Source organism: Melospiza melodia, chromosome 6 (genome assembly GCF_035770615.1).
Source record: "Melospiza melodia melodia isolate bMelMel2 chromosome 6, bMelMel2.pri, whole genome shotgun sequence".
Taxonomy (NCBI): domain Eukaryota; kingdom Metazoa; phylum Chordata; class Aves; order Passeriformes; family Passerellidae; genus Melospiza; species Melospiza melodia.
In genome coordinates this window covers 45,291,156-45,316,093 of record NC_086199.1, presented here as the reverse complement: position 1 = coordinate 45,316,093, position 24,938 = coordinate 45,291,156, and positions in this window count along the sequence as shown.

The window sequence follows — 24,938 nt, the reverse complement described above, 5'->3', positions numbered from 1 at the left end:
CGAAAGACGCCCGGCAGCGGCTCTTACCTCCGGAGAGCATCCTACCTTCGTCTTTCGCGTCTTTTGTAGTCTACATCTTAGCAAAACGCTTCTCCACTATGTCTGGCTAGGAAAAACTGTGCCAGCACAGAAAACATCTCCCATCGTGTTCTAGAAGTTGCACGGATGTCTGCCAAGTGTTTGGCAGGAAGAAAAGAAAAGTTGTCCAAAACAGCTTCCAATCGAATGTTCCTGTGATTGGAAAAGTCAGGAGAGTGCAAAGGTACTGTTTTCTATCAGTTGGCAAGGTGCGCACACAATCCCAGTGTTGTACAGCTTGCTTCTTCACCTTCCCGAAGCTGCCGCTCTCGCCGGCTGCCGGAGCCCAAGAAGCGGCTTCTTCGCGCAAAGACGATTGTGCCGCTCACAGGGCTCTCCTTAGCGCGGCTTCTGCCGAAAGACGCCCGGCAGCGGCTCTTACCTCCGGAGAGCATCCTACCTTCGTCTTTCGCGTCTTTTGTAGTCTACATCTTAGCAAAACGCTTCTCCACTATGTCTGGCTAGGAAAAACTGTGCCAGCACAGAAAACATCTCCCATCGTGTTCTAGAAGTTGCACGGATGTCTGCCAAGTGTTTGGCAGGAAGAAAAGAAAAGTTGTCCAAAACAGCTTCCAATCGAATGTTCCTGTGATTGGAAAAGTCAGGAGAGTGCAAAGGTACTGTTTTCTATCAGTTGGCAAGGTGCGCACACAATCCCAGTGTTGTACAGCTTGTTTCTTCACCTTCCCGAAGCTGCCGCTCTCGCCGGCTGCCGGAGCCCAAGAAGCGGCTTCTTCGCGCAAAGACGATTGTGCCGCTCACAGTGCTCCCCTTAGCGCGGCTTCTGCCGAAAGACGCCCGGCAGCGGCTCTTACCTCCTGAGAGTGGCAGCTTCGGGAAGGTGAAGAAGCAAGCTGTACAACACTGGGATTGTGTGCGCACCTTGCCAACTGATAGAAAACAGTACCTTTGCACTCTCCTGACTTTTCCAATCACAGGAACATTCGATTGGAAGCTGTTTTGGACAACTTTTCTTTTCTTCCTCCCAAACACTTGGCAGACATATCTGCAACTTCTAGAACACGATGGGAGATGTTTTCTGGGCTGGCACGGTTTTTCCTAGCCAGACATAGTGGAAAAGCGTTTTGCTAAGATGTAGACTACATAAGACGCGAAAGACGAAGGTAGGATGCTCTCCGGAGGTAAGAGCCGCTGCCGGGCGTCTTTCGGCAGAAGCCGCGCTAAGGAGAGCACTGTGAGCGGCACAATCGTCTTTGCGCGAAGAAGCCGCTTCTTGGGCTCCGGCAGCCGGCGAGAGCGGCAGCTTCAGGAAGGTGAAGAAGCAAGCTGTACAACACTGGGATTGTGTGCGCACCTTGCCAACTGATAGAAAACAGTACCTTTGCACTCTCCTGACTTTTCCAATCACAGGAACATTCGATTGGAAGCTGTTTTGGACAACTTTTCTTTTCTTCCTGCCAAACACTTGGCAGACATCCGTGCAACTTCTAGAACACGATGGGAGATGTTTTCTGTGCTGGCACAGTTTTTCCTAGCCAGACATAGTGGAAAAGCGTTTTGCTAAGATGTAGACTACAAAAGACGCGAAAGACGAAGGTAGGATGCTCTCCGGAGGTAAGAGCCGCTGCCGGGCGTCTTTCGGCAGAAGCCGCGCTAAGGAGAGCCCTGTGAGCGGCACAATCGTCTTTGCGCGAAGAAGCCGCTTCTTGGGCTCCGGCAGCCGGCGAGAGCGGCAGCTTCGGGAAGGTGAAGAAGCAAGCTGTACAACACTGGGATTGTGTGCGCACCTTGCCAACTGATAGAAAACAGTACCTTTGCACTCTCCTGACTTTTCCAATCACATGAACATTCGATTGGAAGCTGTTTTGAACAACTTTTCTTTTCTTCCTGCCAAACACTTGGCAGACATCCGTGCAACTTCTAGAACACGATGGGAGATGTTTTCTGTGCTGGCACAGTTTTTCCTAGCCAGACATAGTGGAAAAGCGTTTTGCCGAGGTGTAGACTACAAAAGACGCGAAAGACGAAGGTAGGATGCTCTCCGGAGGTAAGAGCCGCTGCCGGGCGTCTTTCGGCAGAAGCCGCGCTAAGGAGAGCCCTGTGAGCGGCACAATCGTCTTTGCGCGAACAAGCCGCTTCTTGGGCTCCGGCAGCCGGCGAGAGTGGCAGCTTCGGGAAGGTGAAGAAGCAAGCTGTACAACACTGGGATTGTGTGCGCACCTTGCCAACTGATAGAAAACAGTACCTTTGCACTCTCCTGACTTTTCCAATCACAGGAACATTCGATTGGAAGCTGTTTTGGACAACTTTTCTTTTCTTCCTGCCAAACACTTGGCAGACATCCGTGCAACTTCTAGAACACGATGGGAGATGTTTTCTGTGCTGGCACAGTTTTTCCTAGCCAGACATAGTGGAAAAGCGTTTTGCTAAGATGTAGACTACAAAAGACGCGAAAGACGAAGGTAGGATGCTCTCCGGAGGTAAGAGCCGCTGCCGGGCGTCTTTCGGCAGAAGCCGCGCTAAGGAGAGCACTGTGAGCGGCACAATCGTCTTTGCGCGAAGAAGCCGCTTCTTGGGCTCCGGCAGCCGGCGAAAGCGGCAGCTTCGGGAAGGTGAAGAAGCAAGCTGTACAACACTGGGATTGTGTGCGCACCTTGCCAACTGATAGAAAACAGTACCTTTGCACTCTCCTGACTTTTCCAATCACAGGAACATTCGATTGGAAGCTGTTTTGGACAACTTTTCTTTTCTTCCTGCCAAACACTTGGCAGACATCCGTGCAACTTCTAGAACACGATGGGAGATGTTTTCTGTGCTGGCACAGTTTTTCCTAGCCAGACATAGTGGAAAAGCGTTTTGCTAAGATGTAGACTACAAAAGACGCGAAAGACGAAGGTAGGATGCTCTCCGGAGGTAAGAGCCGCTGCCGGGCGTCTTTCGGCAGAAGCCGCGCTAAGGAGAGCACTGTGAGCGGCACAATCGTCTTTGCGCGAAGAAGCCGCTTCTTGGGCTCCGGCAGCCGGCGAGAGCGGCAGCTTCGGGAAGGTGAAGAAGCAAGCTGTACAACACTGGGATTGTGTGCGCACCTTGCCAACTGATAGAAAACAGTACCTTTGCACTCTCCTGACTTTTCCAATCACAGGAACATTCGATTGGAAGCTGTTTTGGACAACTTTTCTTTTCTTCCTGCCAAACACTTGGCAGACATCCGTGCAACTTCTAGAACACGATGGGAGATGTTTTCTGTGCTGGCACAGTTTTTCCTAGCCAGACATAGTGGAAAAGCGTTTTGCTAAGATGTAGACTACAAAAGACACGAAAGACGAAGGTAGGATGCTCTCCGGAGGTAAGAGCCGCTGCCGGGCGTCTTTCGGCAGAAGCCGCGCTAAGGAGAGCACTGTGAGCGGCACAATCGTCTTTGCGCGAAGAAGCCGCTTCTTGGGCTCCGGCAGCCGGCGAGAGCGGCAGCTTCGGGAAGGTGAAGAAGCAAGCTGTACAACACTGGGATTGTGTGCGCACCTTGCCAACTGATAGAAAACAGTACCTTTGCACTCTCCTGACTTTTCCAATCACAGGAACATTCGATTGGAAGCTGTTTTGGACAACTTTTCTTTTCTTCCTGCCAAACACTTGGCAGACATCCGTGCAACTTCTAGAACACGATGGGAGATGTTTTCTGTGCTGGCACAGTTTTTCCTAGCCAGACATAGTGGAAAAGCTTTTTGCCGAGGTGTAGATGAGAAGAGGAGCTAAAGACGAAGGTAGGATGCTCTCCGGAGGTAAGAGCCGCTGCCGGGCGTCTTTCGGCAGAAGCCGCGCTAAGGAGAGCCCTGTGAGCGGCACAATCGTCTTTGCGCGAAGAAGCCGCTTCTTGGGCTCCGGCAGCCGGCGAGAGCGGCAGCTTCGGGAAGGTGAAGAAGCAAGCTGTACAACACTGGGATTGTGTGCGCACCTTGCCAACTGATAGAAAACAGTACCTTTGCACTCTCCTGACTTTTCCAATCACAGGAACATTCGATTGGAAGCTGTTTTGGACAACTTTTCTTTTCTTCCTGCCAAACACTTGGCAGACATCCGTGCAACTTCTAGAACACGATGGGAGATGTTTTCTGTGCTGGCACAGTTTTTCCTAGCCAGACATAGTGGAAAAGCGTTTTGCTAAGATGTAGACGACAACAGAGGCTAAAGAGTGGATGTTAACAAATGACACCCATCTTCAAAAAAGGCAATTAAGAGGACTCGCCATAGTACAAACCAGCCAGCCTCTTTTTTATCCCCAGGAAGTTGATGAAGCAGCTCTTCCTGGAAATCCTTGCCAGGCACATGACAGATGACCAAATAATGTAGTTAGCATGATTTTTCAGGGGAATTTCATGCTGAACATCACTTTAAACTCCTCTGATGAATCAACTTGACTGGTAGATGAAGGGAATATTATCTGCCTGGGCTTCAGGGAGGTTTTTGACATACCTCTACATGGCATCACACATACATATGGAAGCAATAGTGCAAAGGGGAGGGAATCAGTGTCTTTTCAGTGATGCTGAGGGAAAAGACAAGAGGCAGTGGGCACACACTGAAATACAGGAGATTGCCTTTGAACATCAGTAAATGTTTCTTTACTGTCAGGGTGACTGAACCACGGCACAGACTGCCCAGAAAGATTGTGGAGCCTGGATCTTTGAAGACATTAAAAGTACACCCAGATAGAATCCTGGGCAAGAGGCTCTAGGTATCCTGGTTTAGGCAGGGGGGTTGGGCCTGGTTAGCCCCACCAACCCCTTCCACTCTCTTTCATTCTGTGCTAGTGAATTCTCTTCAAGATGCATTTCAAAGCACTGGCATGACAAAGTTCTGTGCAGACAGAGATCCAAATGGACATGGCATCTAAGTTCCTTAAGCAGTGTTCAAGAAGAATGTAAAACTCTGGCACAAGTGTCTCTTCCCTAACTGAATCCCTTTCATGGGAAAATTCCCAGCTCTAGAAAGATCTTCTGATACGCATGCTTAAGACTGACACTGGCTGAGCAAATTTCTCCCTATGTATATCTAAGACCAGTTAGGATCTTCACCCAAAGTGCAGTCAACATAGTCACAGAATGCCTATTGTTAAGAAGTGACAGCTTCCATCAGAATGGCAGCTATTGGTCCACAAAATGGATTAATGGATGGGAATTATCTACGTGGGTTAAAAACAAAAATAAAGAGTTGGTCTTTATTTATCAATTTCATGGCAATATTGATAAGGGAAGAAAAAGATCTAAGTCCTTGACTTTCTGGACTCGAGGAAAGATTTTAAAAATTCCTTGTAAAAATGTATGATCACAATCAGACTATTGAAACCATTTTAGTTGGGAACAAAGTTCCAAAATTGTCTAGATAGTGGCAAAGAAGCCAAGAAAATAGGAAAGAAACAAAAAGAGAGCAAAAGAGTCAGCTTCAGTGTACAAGCTCGTTCTAGAAGTAGTCTGCTGGGAAAAGGAACCCCCAGCTAAATTTCCAATGTATTCCTGCGCTTGATTCAGTAACTGGTCAATGTAAAAACCAATCCTTTTGTACAACTTCTTCCAGCAACAAAAACTCCAACAGGTTGACACTACCATCATGCCTGTTCCAGACATATTTAAAAGAGAAATGATGATTTTCTTGAAAACCTACTTACATAAAAGTTGCAAGATGGTGGAGGGATTCCCACATCCTCCTTCCTCCATCTGGCTTGAAAGTATATTTGATAAAATATGCAACAAAGCACATGATTTATAAGGGAGAGTCAAATGGATGATTTGGGAATCGATCTCTTGTTGATAGTAAACTTCATATCCACTCGGTGTGACCTTTTTAAAACAAAATGTGGAGCTGAGGCATGAATCTGCCACAACAATTGTAAAGCAAACATACACACTCCCCTTCATATGCCCCCCCCTCCACACACACCTAGGCACACACAGAGATCAGCATAGCAGATCATGAACACCTTGGAAAAGACTGAAATGCTAAATGCCTCTCTTGATGGGCAAAAGAGCTGGTGCAGTAATTCAAATGCCTGGTACAAAAATTCTGTTTAATATTTAGCTCCTATTTAAAACACAGCTTTTCATTTCATTCTATTTACAGAATATTTTCATTTCATTTGTTTCTTTAAAATTACTTAGTTCTCACCTGTTGTATGTCTAGGAATATTTTCTTCCAAAAATAGAAAAAAATAGATGATATCTTTTCAGCAGAAAACATTGGTTGATACAATTTTAAACCATCATGATATGGAAGAATTCTTCTGTCCCTCTCGAAGGTGGAAGAAGCATTTGGATCACAGATCATCTACAATGAAATACTTGACATGTTTAAGATGCTTTCAATCAATTTTGATCGTCAATTGCTTATTTGTTGTAAACAGTAATTTTTCAGTGAAGGGAAAGCGTGTGTGGTATATCTACATGATATGTTCAAAGGCAGTTCCTACTAATGGCCAGGCTGAATTCCAGTAAATAATGTCCCGAATGATATTTTGCCGCCTTCTTTGGCACTTCATGAAATCTTACCCCGATGAAGTGCTGAAACACAGAGATTTTCTCTTAGAGAGTGTCTCATGTTGTAACCTATCCCATGGATTTTATGCTGTAATTCTTATCTCTTTTAAAATTTACTATCTTCTGTACAGTTTTCATGAAACTTTCTGTTACAGTAGTGAATAGCACAGATAAATGTCATTTTGTACAACTTTGAATTTACCCCAAGAGCTGAGAGAAAACTTGATCCTATACTTCAATCCGAGTTTCTTCTATAGTCCAACTTTGTTTCTCTACCATCAAGCTTCTCCTTTGTTGCTGCTCCAAGCCCCGTCCAAGGTGACCTTGAATACTTTCAGGGATGGGACACCCACAACTTCTCTGGGCAACCTGTTCCAGTGTTCCAGCACTCCCACAGTAAAAAAGGCCTTCCTTTCATCTAATATGTGTAGGAAATCATAAATCTAGGCATAGAAGCTTGGAGTGCAAATTTGAAATTCTTTGGATTTGAAGCACATTTTATATGAATACTGACTTACAGATGACTAAAAGATGTTGATGGGCATTTGAGCTGACAAGTTTTGAAAAAGTGCACGGAAATTAAAATTGAAACCACTAAAATTAAAAACTCCTTGCCATTTTCTTTTTCCTCTCCTATTCAAAATTGCATATGTCAGATATCAGTGCTTCATGCAAACCTCTCAGATGCTCTCAGAGAAAAAGCTTTTCTTTCAGACTAAGTTGCGGTTGACGTAGAACACTAGCAGGAGTGAAAGATTTTCTGGGCATTGGGGCAGCACGTTCTCCTTGGATTTGTGTGCAGAATGCATTTTATCCAAACTGGAAAATAGATCCCAGCTCTGTTCTATTCATCATTCTTACTTCATCAGGCCAGAAGATTCTGTGAAAAGTAGCCTGTGGACCTTGAAGACAGCGCATGTGAACCAGATGAGAGGTGATAGAGAAGTTGAGGGAGAGAAGAAAGAGCATATGGCTGAAACCAGAAAGTATTTCTCCACGTGATCATGGAAGATTGCAGGAGCCACTTGGTACTATCAAACCAGCCCGACTTGGCACTGGTGCCACTATGGGTCTGGGAGCCATGTTGCATATCGTGCATTTTAAGGAGCCAGCTGGCCACACACAGCCATATGCCCCCAAACACAAACCAAGCCCTTTTCTCTGGCAAACAAAACTCAGCTACCCTGCTTCTGGATAGCAGATTGCAGGAGCCACTTGGTACTATCAAACCAGCCCAACTTGGCACTGGTGCCACCTTGGCTCTGGGAACCATCCTGCCTATTGTAGCTTTTCAGGAGCCAGCCGGTCACTCCCAGCCATAGGCCCCCAAACAGAAACCTCGGCCCGTTTCCCTGGCAAACAAAAGTAAGCTGCCCCGCTTCTGGATGGCAGATTGCAGGAGCTACTTAGTACTATCAAATCAGCCCGACTTGGCACAGGTGCCACCTTGGATCTGGGAACCATCCTGTGTATCGTGGATTTTCAGGGGCCAGCCGGCCACTCTCAGCCATATGCCCCCAAACACAAACCACGGACCTTTTCTCTGGCAAACAAAAATCAGCTGCCCCACTTCTGGATGGCAGATTGCAGGAGCCACTTGGGACTATCACACCAGCACAACATGGCACTGCTGCCACCTTGGATCTGGGAACAATCCTGCGTATCGTACATATTCAGGAACCAGCCGAACACTCCCAGCCACAGGCCCCCAAACACAAACAACGGCCCATTTCCCTGGCAAACAAAACTCAGCTGCCCCGCTTCTGGTGTGGCAGTTTGCAGGAGCCACTTGGGACTATCAAAGCAGCCCGACTTGGTAATGGTACCATCTTGGATCTGGGAACCATCCGGCGTATCGTGGATTTTCAGGGGCCAGCTGGTCATTCCCAGCCATATGCTCCCAAACACAAACCTCGGCCCTTTTCTCTGGCAAACAAAACTCAACTGCCCCTCTTCTGGATGGCAAATTGCAGGACGCACTTGGTACTACAAAAAGAGCCCGACTTGGCAGTGGTGCCACCTTGGCTCTGGGAACCATCCTGCGTATCGAGCTTTTTAAGGAGCCAGCCGGCAATTCCCAGCCGTATGCCCCAAAAAGAAACCACGGACCTTTTCTCTGGCAAAAAAAACTCAGCTGTCCCGCTTCTGGATGGCAGATTGCAGGAGTCACTTTGAACCATACAACCAGCCTTACTTGGCACTGGTGCCACCTTGGATCTGGGAACCATCCTGCCTATCGTTGATTTTCAGGGGCCAGCCTACCACTCTCGGCCATAGGCCCCCAAACACAAACCACAGCCCTTTTCTCTAGCAAACAAAATTTAGCTGCCCCGCTTCTGGATGGCAAATTGCAGGAGCCACTGGGTACTACAAAAACAGCCCGACTTGGCACTGGTGCCACCTTGCGTCTGGTTACCATGCGGCGTATCGTGCATTTTAAGGAGCCAGGTGGCCACTCCCAGCCATATGCCCCCAAACACAACCCACGGCCCTTTTCTCTGGCAAACAAAACTCAGCTGCCCCGCTTCTGGATGGCAGAGTGCAGGAGACACTTGGTACTATCAAACCAGCCCGACTTGGCACTGGTGCCACCTTTGGTCTGGGAACCATCCTGCGTATTGTGGATTGTCAGGAGACAGCCGACCACTCTCGGCCACAGACCCCAATCAAAAACAAAGGTCCGTTTCCCTGGCAAAAAAAACTCAGCTGCCCCGCTTCTGGATGGGAGATTGCAGGAGGCACTTGACACTGTCAAACGAGCCCCACTTTGTACTGGTGCCACCTTGGGTCTGGGAACCATGCTGCGTATCGTGGATTTTCAAGAGCCAGCCGGCCACTGCCAGCCACAGGCCCCCAGACAAAAACCACAGCCTTTTTCTCTGGCAAACAAAACTCAGCTGCCCCGCTTCTGGATGGCAGATTGCAGGAGCCACTTGGTACTATCAAACCAGCCCGACTTGGCACTGGTGCCACCTTGGGTCTGGGAACCATCCTGCCTATCGTGGATTTTAAGGAGCCAGCCGGCTACTCTCAGCCACAGGCCCCCAACAAAAACCACGGCCCTTTTTTCTCGCAAACAAAACTTAGCTGCCTCACTTCTGGATGGCAGATTGCAGGAGTCACTTGGTGTAATCAAACCAGCCCGACTTGGCACTGGTGCCACCTTGGGTCTGGGAACCATCCTGCGTATCGTGGATTCTAAGGAGCCAGCCGGCCACTCCCAGCCACAGGCCCCCAAACAAAATCAACGGCGCTGTTCCCTGGAAAACAAAACACGCCTGCCAACTTTTTGATGGAGTTTGCAGGAGCCACTTGGTACTATCAAACCAGCCCAACTTGGCACTGGTGCCACCATGGGTCTGGTAAACATCCTGCGTATCGTGGATTCTTAGGAGCCAGCCGGCCACTCCTAGCCACAGGCCCCCAAACAAAAACCTAGGCCTATTTCTCTGGCAAACAAAAGTAAGCTGCCCCGCTTCTGGATGGCAGATTGCAGGAGACACTTGGTACTATCAAACCAGCCCAACTTGGCACTGGTGCCACCTTGGATCTGGGAACCATGCTGTGTATCGTGGATTTTCAGGGGCCAGCCGGCCACTCTCAGCCATATGCCCCCAAACAGAAACCTCGGCCCGTTTCTCTGGCAAACAAAACTCAACTGCCCCTCTTCTGGATGGCAAATTGCAAGATGAACTTGATACTAAAACCGCAGGCCGACTTGGTAGTGGTGACACCTTGGGCCTGGGAACCATCATGCGTATCGAGCATTTTAAGGAGCCAGCCGGCCACTCCCAGCAATATGCCCCCAAAAACAATCCACGGAATTTTTCTCTGGCAAACAAAAATCAGCTGCCCCGCTTCTGGATGGCAGATTGCAGGAGCCACTTTGCACCATCAAACCAGCCCGACTTGGCACTGGTGCCACCTTGCATCTGGGAACCATGCTGCCTAGCGTGGATTTTCAGGGGCCAGCGGGCCACTCTCAGCTATATGCCCCCAAACAAAACCCACGGCCCGTTTCCCTGGCAAACAAAAGTAAGCTGCCCTGCTTCTGGATGGCAGATTGCAGGAACCACTTGGTAGTATCAAACCAGCCCGACTTGGCACTGGTGCCACCTTGGGTCTGGGAACCATCCTGCGTATCGTGGATTCTAAGGAGCCAGCCGGCCACTCCCAGCCACAGGCCCCCAAATACAAACAACGGCGCTTTTCCCTGGAAAACAAAACTCGCCTGACAACTTTTTGATGGCAGATTGCAGGAGCAACTTGGTACTATCAAACCAGGCCAACTTGGCACTGGTGCCACCATGGGTCTGGTAACCATCCTGCCTATTGTAGCTTTCCAGGAGCCAGCCGGTCACTCCCAGCCATAGGCCCCCAGTCACAAACCTCGGCCCGTTTCCCTGGCAAACAAAAGTAAGCTGCCCCGCTTCTGGATGGCAGATTGCAGGAGCCACTTGGTACTATCAAACCAGCCCGACTTGGCACTGGTGCCACCTTGGGTCTGGGAACCATGCTGCGTATCGCAGATTCTAAGGCGCCAGTCGGCCACTCCCAGCCACAAGACCCCAAACACAAACAACGGCGCTTTTCTCTGGCAAACAAAACTCAACTGCCCCTCTTCTGGATGGCAATTTGCAGGACGCACTTGGTACTATCAAACCAGCACGTCTTGGCACTGGTGCCACCTTGGGTCTGGGAACCATCCTGCGTATTGTGGATTGTCAGGAGCCAGCTGGACACTCTCGGCCACAGACCCCAATCAAAAACAACGGCCCGTTTCACAGGCAAACAAAACTCAGCTGCCCCGCTTCTGGATGGGAGATTGCAGGAGGCACTTGACACTGTGAAACCAGCCCCACTTGGCACTGGTGCCACCTTGGGTCTGGGAACCATGCTGCGTATCATGGATTTTCAGGAGCCAGCCGGCCACTCCCAGCCATAGGCCCCCAAACAAAAACCACAGCCTTTTTCTCTGGCAAACAAAATTCAGCTGCCCCGCTTCTGGATGGCAGATTGCAGGAGCCACTTGGGAATATCACACCAGCACAACATGGCACTGGTGCCACCTTGGATCTGGGAATCATCCTTCCTATCGTGGATTTTCAGGGGCCGGCCGGTCACTCTCAGCCATAGGCCCCAAACACAAACCACGGCCCTTTTCTCTGGAAAACAAAACTCAACTGCCCCTCTTCTGGATGGCAGATTGCAGGAGCCACTGGGTACTATGAAACCAGCCCTACTTGGCACTGGTGCCACCTTGGGTCTGGGAACCATGCTGCGTATCATGGATTTTCAGGAGCCAGCCGTCCACTGCCAGCCACAGGCCCCGAAACACAAACAACAGCCTTTTTCTCTGGCAAACAAAATTCAGCTGCCCCGCTTCTGGATGGCAGATTGCAGGAACCACTTGGTACTAACAAACCAGCCCGACTTGGCACTGGTGCCACCTTGGGTCTGGGAACCATCCTGCGTATCGTGGATTCTAAGGAGCCAGCTGGCCACTCCCAGCCACAGGCCCCAAAACACACACAACGGCGCTTTTCCCTGGAAAACAAAACTCGCCTGCCAACTTTTTGATGGCAGATTGCAGGAGCCACTTGGTACTATCAAACCAGCCCAACTTGGCACTGGTGCCACCATGGGTCTGGTCACCATCCTGCCTATCGTAGCTTTTCAGGAGCCAGCTGGTCACTCCCTGCCATAGGCCCCGAGACACAAATCTCGGCCCGTTTCCCTGGCAAACAAAAGTAAGCTGCCCCGCTTCTGGATGGCAGATTGCAGGAGCCACTTGGTGCTATCAAACCAGCCCGACTTGGCACTGGTACCACCTTGGGTCTGGGAACCATCCTGCCTATCGTGGATTTTAAGGAGCCAGCCGGCTACTCTCAGCCACAGGCCCCCAACAAAAACCACGGCCCTTTTTTCTGGCAAACAAAACTTAGCTGCCTCACTTATGGATGGCAGATTGCAGGAGCCACTTGGTGTAATCAAACCAGCCCGACTTGGCACTGGTGTCACCTTGGGTCTGGGAACCATCCTGCGTATCGTGGATTCTAAGGAGCCAGCCGGCCACTCCCAGCCACAGGCCCCCAAACAAAATCAACGGCGCTGTTCCCTGGAAAACAAAACACGCCTGCCAACTTTTTGATGGAGTTTGCAGGAGCCACTTGGTACTATCAAACCAGCCCAACTTGGCACTGGTGCCACCATGGGTCTGGTAAACATCCTGCGTATCGTGGATTCTTAGGAGCCAGCAGGCCACTCCTAGCCACAGGCCCCCAAACAAAAACCTAGGCCTATTTCTCTGGCAAACAAAAGTAAGCTGCCCCGCTTCTGGATGGCAGATTGCAGGAGACACTTGGGACTATCAAACCAGCCCAACTTGGCACTGGTGCCACCTTGGATCTGGGAACCATGTTGTGTATCGTGGATTTTCAGGGGCCAGCCGGCCACTCTCAGCCATATGTCCCCAAACAGAAACCTCGGCCCGTTTCTCTGGCAAACAAAACTCAACTGCCCCTCTTCTGGATGGCAAATTGCAGGATGAACTTGATACTAAAACCGCAGGCCGACTTGGTAGTGGTGACACCTTGGGCCTGGGAACCATCATGCGTATCGAGCATTTTAAGGAGCCAGCCGGCCACTCCCAGCAATATGCCCCCAAAAACAATCCACGGAATTTTTCTCTGGCAAACAAAAATCAGCTGCCCCGCTTCTGGATGGCAGATTGCAGGAGCCACTTTGCACCATCAAACCAGCCCGACTTGGCACTGGTGCCACCTTGCATCTGGGAACCATGCTGCCTAGCGTGGATTTTCAGGGGCCAGCGGGCCACTCTCAGCTATATGCCCCCAAACAAAACCCACGGCCCGTTTCCCTGGCAAACAAAAGTAAGCTGCCCTGCTTCTGGATGGCAGATTGCAGGAACCACTTGGTAGTATCAAACCAGCCCGACTTGGCACTGGTGCCACCTTGGGTCTGGGAACCATCCTGCGTATCGTGGATTCTAAGGAGCCAGCCGGCCACTCCCAGCCACAGGCCCCCAAATACAAACAACGGCGCTTTTCCCTGGAAAACAAAACTCGCCTGCCAACTTTTTGATGGCAGATTGCAGGAGCAACTTGGTACTATCAAACCAGCCCAACTTGGCACTGGTGCCACCATGGGTCTGGTCACCATCCTGCCTATTGTAGCTTTCCAGGAGCCAGCCGGTCACTCCCAGCCATTTGCCCCCAAACACAAACCTCGGCCCGTTTCCCTGGCAAACAAAAGTAAGCTGCCCCGCTTCTGGATGGCAGATTGCAGGAGCCACTTGGTACTATCAAACCAGCCCAACTTGGAACTAGTGCCACCTTGGGTCTGGGAACCATCCTGCATATTGTGGATTGTCAGGAGCCAGCTGAACATTCTCGGCCACAGACCCCAATCAAAAACAACGGCCCGTTTCACAGGCAAACAAAACTCAGCTGCCCCGCTTCTGGATGGGAGATTGCAGGAGGCACTTGACACTGTGAAACCAGCCCCACTTGGCACTGGTGCCACCTTGGGTCTGGGAACCATGCTGCGTATCATGGATTTTCAGGAGCCAGCCGGCCACTCCCAGCCATAGGCCCCCAAACAAAAACCACAGCCTTTTTCTCTGGCAAACAAAATTCAGCTGCCCCACTTCTGGATGGCAGATTGCAGGAGCCACTTGGGACTATCACACCAGCACAACATGGCACTGGTGCCACCTTGGATATGGGAACCATCCTTCCTATCGTGGATTTTCAGGGGCCAGCCGGTCACTCTCAGCCATAGGCCCCAAACACAAACCACGGCCCTTTTCTCTGGAAAACAAAACTCAACTGCCCCTCTTCTGGATGGCAGATTGCAGGAGCCACTGGGTACTATGAAACTAGTCCTACTTGGCACTGGTGCCACCTTGGGTCTGGGAACCATGCTGCGTATCATGGATTTTCAGGAGCCAGCCGTCCACTGCCAGCCACAGGCCCCGAAACACAAACAACAGCCTTTTTCTCTGGCAAACAAAATTCAGCTGCCCCGCTTCTGGATGGCAGATTGCAGGAACCACTTGGTACTAACAAACCAGCCCGACTTGGCACTGGTGCCACCTTGGGTCTGGGAACCATCCTGCGTATCGTGGATTCTAAGGAGCCAGCTGGCCACTCCCAGCCACAGGCCCCAAAATACACACAACGGCGCTTTTCCCTGGAAAACAAAACTCGCCTGCCAACTTTTTGATGGCAGATTGCAGGAGCCACTTGGTACTATCAAACCAGCCCAACTTGGCACTGGTGCCACCATGGGTCTGGTCACCATCCTGCCTATCGTAGCTTTTCAGGAGCCAGCCGGTCACTCCCAGCCATAGGCCCCCAGAAAAAAACCTCGGTCCGTTTCCCTGGAAAACAAAAGTAAGCTGCCCCGCTTCTGGATGGCAGATTGCAGGAGCCACTTGGTGCTATCAAACCAGCCCGACTTGGCACTGGTGCCATCTTGGGTCTGGGAACCATCCTGCGTATCCTGTGTTCTAAGGAGCCAGCCGGCCACTCCCAGCCACAGTCCCCCAAACACAAACAACGGCGCTTTTCCCTGGAAAACAAAACTGACCTGCCAAATTTTTGATGGCAGATTGCAGGAGCAACTTGGTACTATCAAACCAGCCCAACTTGGCACTGGTGCCACCATGGGTCTGGTCACCATCCTGCCTATCGTAGCTTTTCAGGAGCCAGCTGGTCACTCCCTGCCATAGGCCCCGAGACACAAATCTCGGCCCGTTTCCCTGGCAAACAAAAGTAAGCTGCCCCGCTTCTGGATGGCAGATTGCAGGAGCCACTTGGTGCTATCAAACCAGCCCGACTTGGCACTGGTACCACCTTGGGTCTGGGAACCATCCTGCCTATCGTGGATTTTAAGGAGCCAGCCGGCTACTCTCAGCCACAGGCCCCCAACAAAAACCACGGCCCTTTTTTCTGGCAAACAAAACTTAGCTGCCTCACTTATGGATGGCAGATTGCAGGAGCCACTTGGTGTAATCAAACCAGCCCGACTTGGCACTGGTGTCACCTTGGGTCTGGGAACCATCCTGCGTATCGTGGATTCTAAGGAGCCAGCCGGCCACTCCCAGCCACAGGCCCCCAAACAAAATCAACGGCGCTGTTCCCTGGAAAACAAAACACGCCTGCCAACTTTTTGATGGAGTTTGCAGGAGCCACTTGGTACTATCAAACCAGCCCAACTTGGCACTGGTGCCACCATGGGTCTGGTAAACATCCTGCGTATCGTGGATTCTTAGGAGCCAGCAGGCCACTCCTAGCCACAGGCCCCCAAACAAAAACCTAGGCCTATTTCTCTGGCAAACAAAAGTAAGCTGCCCCGCTTCTGGATGGCAGATTGCAGGAGACACTTGGGACTATCAAACCAGCCCAACTTGGCACTGGTGCCACCTTGGATCTGGGAACCATGTTGTGTATCGTGGATTTTCAGGGGCCAGCCGGCCACTCTCAGCCATATGTCCCCAAACAGAAACCTCGGCCCGTTTCTCTGGCAAACAAAACTCAACTGCCCCTCTTCTGGATGGCAAATTGCAGGATGAACTTGATACTAAAACCGCAGGCCGACTTGGTAGTGGTGACACCTTGGGCCTGGGAACCATCATGCGTATCGAGCATTTTAAGGAGCCAGCCGGCCACTCCCAGCAATATGCCCCCAAAAACAATCCACGGAATTTTTCTCTGGCAAACAAAAATCAGCTGCCCCGCTTCTGGATGGCAGATTGCAGGAGCCACTTTGCACCATCAAACCAGCCCGACTTGGCACTGGTGCCACCTTGCATCTGGGAACCATGCTGCCTAGCGTGGATTTTCAGGGGCCAGCGGGCCACTCTCAGCTATATGCCCCCAAACAAAACCCACGGCCCGTTTCCCTGGCAAACAAAAGTAAGCTGCCCTGCTTCTGGATGGCAGATTGCAGGAACCACTTGGTAGTATCAAACCAGCCCGACTTGGCACTGGTGCCACCTTGGGTCTGGGAACCATCCTGCGTATCGTGGATTCTAAGGAGCCAGCCGGCCACTCCCAGCCACAGGCCCCCAAATACAAACAACGGCGCTTTTCCCTGGAAAACAAAACTCGCCTGCCAACTTTTTGATGGCAGATTGCAGGAGCAACTTGGTACTATCAAACCAGCCCAACTTGGCACTGGTGCCACCATGGGTCTGGTCACCATCCTGCCTATTGTAGCTTTCCAGGAGCCAGCCGGTCACTCCCAGCCATTTGCCCCCAAACACAAACCTCGGCCCGTTTCCCTGGCAAACAAAAGTAAGCTGCCCCGCTTCTGGATGGCAGATTGCAGGAGCCACTTGGTACTATCAAACCAGCCCAACTTGGAACTAGTGCCACCTTGGGTCTGGGAACCATCCTGCATATTGTGGATTGTCAGGAGCCAGCTGAACATTCTCGGCCACAGACCCCAATCAAAAACAACGGCCCGTTTCACAGGCAAACAAAACTCAGCTGCCCCGCTTCTGGATGGGAGATTGCAGGAGGCACTTGACACTGTGAAACCAGCCCCACTTGGCACTGGTGCCACCTTGGGTCTGGGAACCATGCTGCGTATCATGGATTTTCAGGAGCCAGCCGGCCACTCCCAGCCATAGGCCCCCAAACAAAAACCACAGCCTTTTTCTCTGGCAAACAAAATTCAGCTGCCCCACTTCTGGATGGCAGATTGCAGGAGCCACTTGGGACTATCACACCAGCACAACATGGCACTGGTGCCACCTTGGATATGGGAACCATCCTTCCTATCGTGGATTTTCAGGGGCCAGCCGGTCACTCTCAGCCATAGGCCCCAAACACAAACCACGGCCCTTTTCTCTGGAAAACAAAACTCAACTGCCCCTCTTCTGGATGGCAGATTGCAGGAGCCACTGGGTACTATGAAACTAGTCCTACTTGGCACTGGTGCCACCTTGGGTCTGGGAACCATGCTGCGTATCATGGATTTTCAGGAGCCAGCCGTCCACTGCCAGCCACAGGCCCCGAAACACAAACAACAGCCTTTTTCTCTGGCAAACAAAATTCAGCTGCCCCGCTTCTGGATGGCAGATTGCAGGAACCACTTGGTACTAACAAACCAGCCCGACTTGGCACTGGTGCCACCTTGGGTCTGGGAACCATCCTGCGTATCGTGGATTCTAAGGAGCCAGCTGGCCACTCCCAGCCACAGGCCCCAAAATACACACAACGGCGCTTTTCCCTGGAAAACAAAACTCGCCTGCCAACTTTTTGATGGCAGATTGCAGGAGCCACTTGGTACTATCAAACCAGCCCAACTTGGCACTGGTGCCACCATGGGTCTGGTCACCATCCTGCCTATCGTAGCTTTTCAGGAGCCAGCCGGTCACTCCCAGCCATAGGCCCCCAGAAAAAAACCTCGGTCCGTTTCCCTGGAAAACAAAAGTAAGCTGCCCCGCTTCTGGATGGCAGATTGCAGGAGCCACTTGGTGCTATCAAACCAGCCCGACTTGGCACTGGTGCCATCTTGGGTCTGGGAACCATCCTGCGTATCCTGTGTTCTAAGGAGCCAGCCGGCCACTCCCACCAACAGTCCCCCAAACACAAACAACGGCGCTTTTCCCTGGAAAACAAAACTGACCTGCCAAATTTTTGATGGCAGATTGCAGGAGCAACTTGGTACTATCAAACCAGCCCAACTTGGCACTGGTGCCACCATGGGTCTGGTCACCATCCTGCCTATCGTAGCTTTTCAGGAGCCAGCTGGTCACTCCCTGCCATAGGCCCCGAGACACAAATCTCGGCCCGTTTCCCTGGCAAACAAAAGTAAGCTGCCCCGCTTCTGGATGGCAGATTGCAGGAGCCACTTGGTGCTATCAAACCAGCCCGACTTGGCACTGGTACCACCTTGGGTCTGGGAACCATCCTGCCTATCGTGGATTTTAAGGAGCCAGCCGGCTACTCTCAGCCACAGGCCCCCAACAAAAACCACGGCCCTTTTTTCTGGCAAACAAAACTTAGCTGCCTCACTTATGGATGGCAGATTGCAGGAGCCACTTGGTGTAATCAAACCAGCCCGACTTGGCACTGGTGTCACCTTGGGTCTGGGAACCATCCTGCGTATCGTGGATTCTAAGGAGCCAGCCGGCCACTCCCAGCCACAGGCCCCCAAACAAAATCAACGGCGCTGTTCCCTGGAAAACAAAACACGCCTGCCAACTTTTTGATGGAGTTTGCAGGAGCCACTTGGTACTATCAAACCAGCCCAACTTGGCACTGGTGCCACCATGGGTCTGGTAAACATCCTGCGTATCGTGGATTCTTAGGAGCCAGCAGGCCACTCCTAGCCACAGGCCCCCAAACAAAAACCTAGGCCTATTTCTCTGGCAAACAAAAGTAAGCTGCCCCGCTTCTGGATGGCAGATTGCAGGAGACACTTGGGACTATCAAACCAGCCCAACTTGGCACTGGTGCCACCTTGGATCTGGGAACCATGTTGTGTATCGTGGATTTTCAGGGGCCAGCCGGCCACTCTCAGCCATATGTCCCCAAACAGAAACCTCGGCCCGTTTCTCTGGCAAACAAAACTCAACTGCCCCTCTTCTGGATGGCAAATTGCAGGATGAACTTGATACTAAAACCGCAGGCCGACTTGGTAGTGGTGACACCTTGGGCCTGGGAACCATCATGCGTATCGAGCATTTTAAGGAGCCAGCCGGCCACTCCCAGCAATATGCCCCCAAAAACAATCCACGGAATTTTTCTCTGGCAAACAAAAATCAGCTGCCCCGCTTCTGGATGGCAGATTGCAGGAGCCACTTTGCACCATCAAACCAGCCCGACTTGGCACTGGTGCCACCTTGCATCTGGGAACCATGCTGCCTAGCGTGGATTTTCAGGGGCCAGCGGGCCACTCTCAGCTATATGCCCCCAAACAAAACCCACGGCCCGTTTCCCTGGCAAACAAAAGTAAGCTGCCCTGCTTCTGGATGGCAGATTGCAGGAACCACTTGGTAGTATCAAACCAGCCCGACTTGGCACTGGTGCCACCTTGGGTCTGGGAACCATCCTGCGTATCGTGGATTCTAAGGAGCCAGCCGGCCACTCCCAGCCACAGGCCCCCAAATACAAACAACGGCGCTTTTCCCTGGAAAACAAAACTCGCCTGCCAACTTTTTGATGGCAGATTGCAGGAGCAACTTGGTACTATCAAACCAGCCCAACTTGGCACTGGTGCCACCATGGGTCTGGTCACCATCCTGCCTATTGTAGCTTTCCAGGAGCCAGCCGGTCACTCCCAGCCATTTGCCCCCAAACACAAACCTCGGCCCGTTTCCCTGGCAAACAAAAGTAAGCTGCCCCGCTTCTGGATGGCAGATTGCAGGAGCCACTTGGTACTATCAAACCAGCCCAACTTGGAACTAGTGCCACCTTGGGTCTGGGAACCATCCTGCATATTGTGGATTGTCAGGAGCCAGCTGAACATTCTCGGCCACAGACCCCAATCAAAAACAACGGCCCGTTTCACAGGCAAACAAAACTCAGCTGCCCCGCTTCTGGATGGGAGATTGCAGGAGGCACTTGACACTGTGAAACCAGCCCCACTTGGCACTGGTGCCACCTTGGGTCTGGGAACCATGCTGCGTATCATGGATTTTCAGGAGCCAGCCGGCCACTCCCAGCCATAGGCCCCCAAACAAAAACCACAGCCTTTTTCTCTGGCAAACAAAATTCAGCTGCCCCACTTCTGGATGGCAGATTGCAGGAGCCACTTGGGACTATCACACCAGCACAACATGGCACTGGTGCCACCTTGGATATGGGAACCATCCTTCCTATCGTGGATTTTCAGGGGCCAGCCGGTCACTCTCAGCCATAGGCCCCAAACACAAACCACGGCCCTTTTCTCTGGAAAACAAAACTCAACTGCCCCTCTTCTGGATGGCAGATTGCAGGAGCCACTGGGTACTATGAAACTAGTCCTACTTGGCACTGGTGCCACCTTGGGTCTGGGAACCATGCTGCGTATCATGGATTTTCAGGAGCCAGCCGTCCACTGCCAGCCACAGGCCCCGAAACACAAACAACAGCCTTTTTCTCTGGCAAACAAAATTCAGCTGCCCCGCTTCTGGATGGCAGATTGCAGGAACCACTTGGTACTAACAAACCAGCCCGACTTGGCACTGGTGCCACCTTGGGTCTGGGAACCATCCTGCGTATCGTGGATTCTAAGGAGCCAGCTGGCCACTCCCAGCCACAGGCCCCAAAATACACACAACGGCGCTTTTCCCTGGAAAACAAAACTCGCCTGCCAACTTTTTAATGGCAGATTGCAGGAGCCACTTGGTACTATCAAACCAGCCCAACTTGGCACTGGTGCCACCATGGGTCTGGTCACCATCCTGCCTATCGTAGCTTTTCAGGAGCCAGCCGGTCACTCCCAGCCATAGGCCCCCAGAAAAAAACCTCGGTCCGTTTCCCTGGAAAACAAAAGTAAGCTGCCCCGCTTCTGGATGGCAGATTGCAGGAGCCACTTGGTGCTATCAAACCAGCCCGACTTGGCACTGGTGCCATCTTGGGTCTGGGAACCATCCTGCGTATCCTGTGTTCTAAGGAGCCAGCCGGCCACTCCCAGCCACAGTCCCCCAAACACAAACAACGGCGCTTTTCCCTGGAAAACAAAACTGACCTGCCAAATTTTTGATGGCAGATTGCAGGAGCAACTTGGTACTATCAAACCAGCCCAACTTGGCACTGGTGCCACCATGGGTCTGGTCACCATCCTGCCTATCGTAGCTTTTCAGGAGCCAGCCGGTCACTCCCAGCCATAGGTCCCCAGACAAATACCTCGGCCCGTTTCCATGGCAAACAAAAGTAAGCTGGCCCGCTTCTGGATGGCAGATTGCAGGAGCCACTTGGTGCTATCAAACCAGCCCGACTTGGCACTGGTACCACCTTGGGTCTGGGAACCATCCTGCCTATCGTGGATTTTAAGGAGCCAGCCGGCTACTCCCAGCCACAGGCCCCCAACAAAAACCACGGCCCTTTTTTCTGGCAAACAAAACTTAGCTGCCTCACTTATGGATGGCAGATTGCAGGAGCCACTTGGTGTAATCAAACCAGCCCGACTTGGCACTGGTGTCACCTTGGGTCTGGGAACCATCCTGCGTATCGTGGATTCTAAGGAGCCAGCCGGCCACTCCCAGCCACAGGCCCCCAAACAAAATCAACGGCGCTGTTCCCTGGAAAACAAAACACGCCTGCCAACTTTTTGATGGAGTTTGCAGGAGCCACTTGGTACTATCAAACCAGCCCAACTTGGCACTGGTGCCACCATGGGTCTGGTAAACATCCTGCGTATCGTGGATTCTTAGGAGCCAGCCGGCCACTCCTAGCCACAGGCCCCCAAACAAAAACCTAGGCCTATTTCTCTGGCAAACAAAAGTAAGCTGCCCCGCTTCTGGATGGCAGATTGCAGGAGACACTTGGGACTATCAAACCAGCCCAACTTGGCACTGGTGCCACCTTGGATCTGGGAACCATGTTGTGTATCGTGGATTTTCAGGGGCCAGCCGGCCACTCTCAGCCATATGTCCCCAAACAGAAACCTCGGCCCGTTTCTCTGGCAAACAAAACTCAACTGCCCCTCTTCTGGATGGCAAATTGCAGGGTGAACTTGATACTAAAACCGCAGGCCGACTTGGTAGTGGTGACACCTTGGGCCTGGGAACCATCATGCGTATCGAGCATTTTAAGGAGCCAGCCGGCCACTCCCAGCAATATGCCCCCAAAAACAATCCACGGAATTTTTCTCTGGCAAACAAAAATCAGCTGCCCCGCTTCTGGATGGCAGATTGCAGGAGCCACTTTGCACCATCAAACCAGCCCGACTTGGCACTGGTGCCACCTTGCATCTGGGAACCATGCTGCCTAGCGTGGATTTTCAGGGGCCAGCCGGCCACTCTCAGCTATATGCCCCCAAACAAAACCCACGGCCCGTTTCCCTGGCAAACAAAAGTAAGCTGCCCTGCTTCTGGATGGCAGATTGCAGGAACCACTTGGTAGTATCAAACCAGCCCAACTTGGCACTGGTGCCACCTTGGGTCTGGGAACCATCCTGCGTATCGTGGATTCTAAGGAGCCAGCCGGCCACTCCCAGCCACAGGCCCCCAAACACAAACAACGGCACTTTTCCCTGGAAAACAAAACTCGCCTGCCAACTTTTTGATGGCAGATTGCAGGAGCAACTTGGTACTATCAAACCAGCCCAACTTGGCACTGGTGCCACCATGGGTCTGGTCACCATCCTGCCTATTGTAGCTTTCCAGGAGCCAGCCGGTCACTCCCAGCCATTTGCCCCCAAACACAAACCTCGGCCCGTTTCCCTGGCAAACAAAAGTAAGCTGCCCCGCTTCTGGATGGCAGATTGCAGGAGCCACTTGGTACTATCAAACCAGCCCAACTTGGAACTGGTGCCACCTTGGGTCTGGGAACCATGCTGCGTATCGCAGATTCTAAGGCGCCAGTCGGCCACTCCCAGCCACAAGCCCCCAAACACAAACAACGGCGCTATTCTCTGGCAAACAAAACTCCACTGCCCCTCTTCTGGATGGCAAATTGCAGGACGCACTTGGTACTATAAAAACAGCCCGACTTGGCACTGGTGCCACCTTGGGTCTGGGAACCATCCTGCGTATCGATCTTTTTAATGAGACAGCCGGCCACTCCCAGCCATATGCCCCCAAACACAACCCACGGCCCTTTTCTCTGGCAAACAAAACTCAGCTGCACCGCTTCTGGATGGCAGATTGCAGGAGCCACTTGGTACTATCAAACCAGCAAGACTTGGCACTGGTGCCACCTTGGGTCTGGGAACCATCCTGCATATTGTGGATTGTCAGGAGCCAGCTGAACATTCTCGGCCACAGACCCCAATCAAAAACAACGGCCCGTTTCACAGGCAAACAAAACTCAGCTGCCCCGCTTCTGGATGGGAGATTGCAGGAGGCACTTGACACTGTGAAACCAGCCCCACTTGGCACTGGTGCCACCTTGGGTCTGGGAACCATGCTGCGTATCATGGATTTTCAGGAGCCAGCCGGCCACTCCCAGCCATAGGCCCCCAAACAAAAACCACAGCCTTTTTCTCTGGCAAACAAAATTCAGCTGCCCCACTTCTGGATGGCAGATTGCAGGAGCCACTTGGGACTATCACACCAGCACAACATGGCACTGCTGCCACCTTGGATCTGGGAACCATCCTTCCTATCGTGGATTTTCAGGGGCCAGCCGGTCACTCTCAGCCATAGGCCCCAAACACAAACCACGGCCCTTTTCTCTGGAAAACAAAACTCAACTGCCCCTCTTCTGGATGGCAGATTGCAGGAGCCACTGGGTACTATGAAACCAGCCCTACTTGGCACTGGTGCCACCTTGGGTCTGGGAACCATGCTGCGTATCATGGATTTTCAGGAGCCAGCCGTCCACTGCCAGCCACAGGCCCCGAAACACAAACAACAGCCTTTTTCTCTGGCAAACAAAATTCAGCTGCCCCGCTTCTGGATGGCAGATTGCAGGAACCACTTGGTACTAACAAACCAGCCCGACTTGGCACTGGTGCCACCTTGGGTCTGGGAACCATCCTGCGTATCGTGAATTCTAAGGAGCCAGCTGGCCACTCCCAGGCACAGGCCCCAAAATACACACAACGGCGCTTTTCCCTGGAAAACAAAACTCGCCTGCCAACTTTTTGATGGCAGATTGCAGGAGCCACTTGGTACTATCAAACCAGCCCAACTTGGCACTGGTGCCACCATGGGTCTGGTCACCATCCTGCCTATCGTAGCTTTTCATGAGCCAGGCGGTCACTCCCAGCCATAGGCCCCCAGAAAAAAACCTCGGTCCGTTTCCCTGGAAAACAAAAGTAAGCTGCCCCGCTTCTGGATGGCAGATTGCAGGAGCCACTTGGTGCTATCAAACCAGCCCGACTTGGCACTGGTGCCACCTCTGGTCTGGGAACCATCCTGCGTATCCTGTGTTCTAAGGAGCCAGCCGGCCACTCCCAGCCACAGTCCCCCAAACACAAACAACGGCGCTTTTCCCTGGAAAACAAAACTGACCTGCCAACTTTTTGATGGCAGATTGCAGGAGCAACTTGGTACTATCAAACCAGCCCAACTTGGCACTGGTGCCACCATGGGTCTGGTCACCATCCTGCCTATCGTAGCTTTTCAGGAGCCAGCCGGTCACTCCCAGCCATAGGTCCCCAGACAAATACCTCGGCCCGTTTCCCTGGCAAACAAAAGTAAGCTGCCCCGCTTCTGGATGGCAGATTGCAGGAGCCACTTGGTAC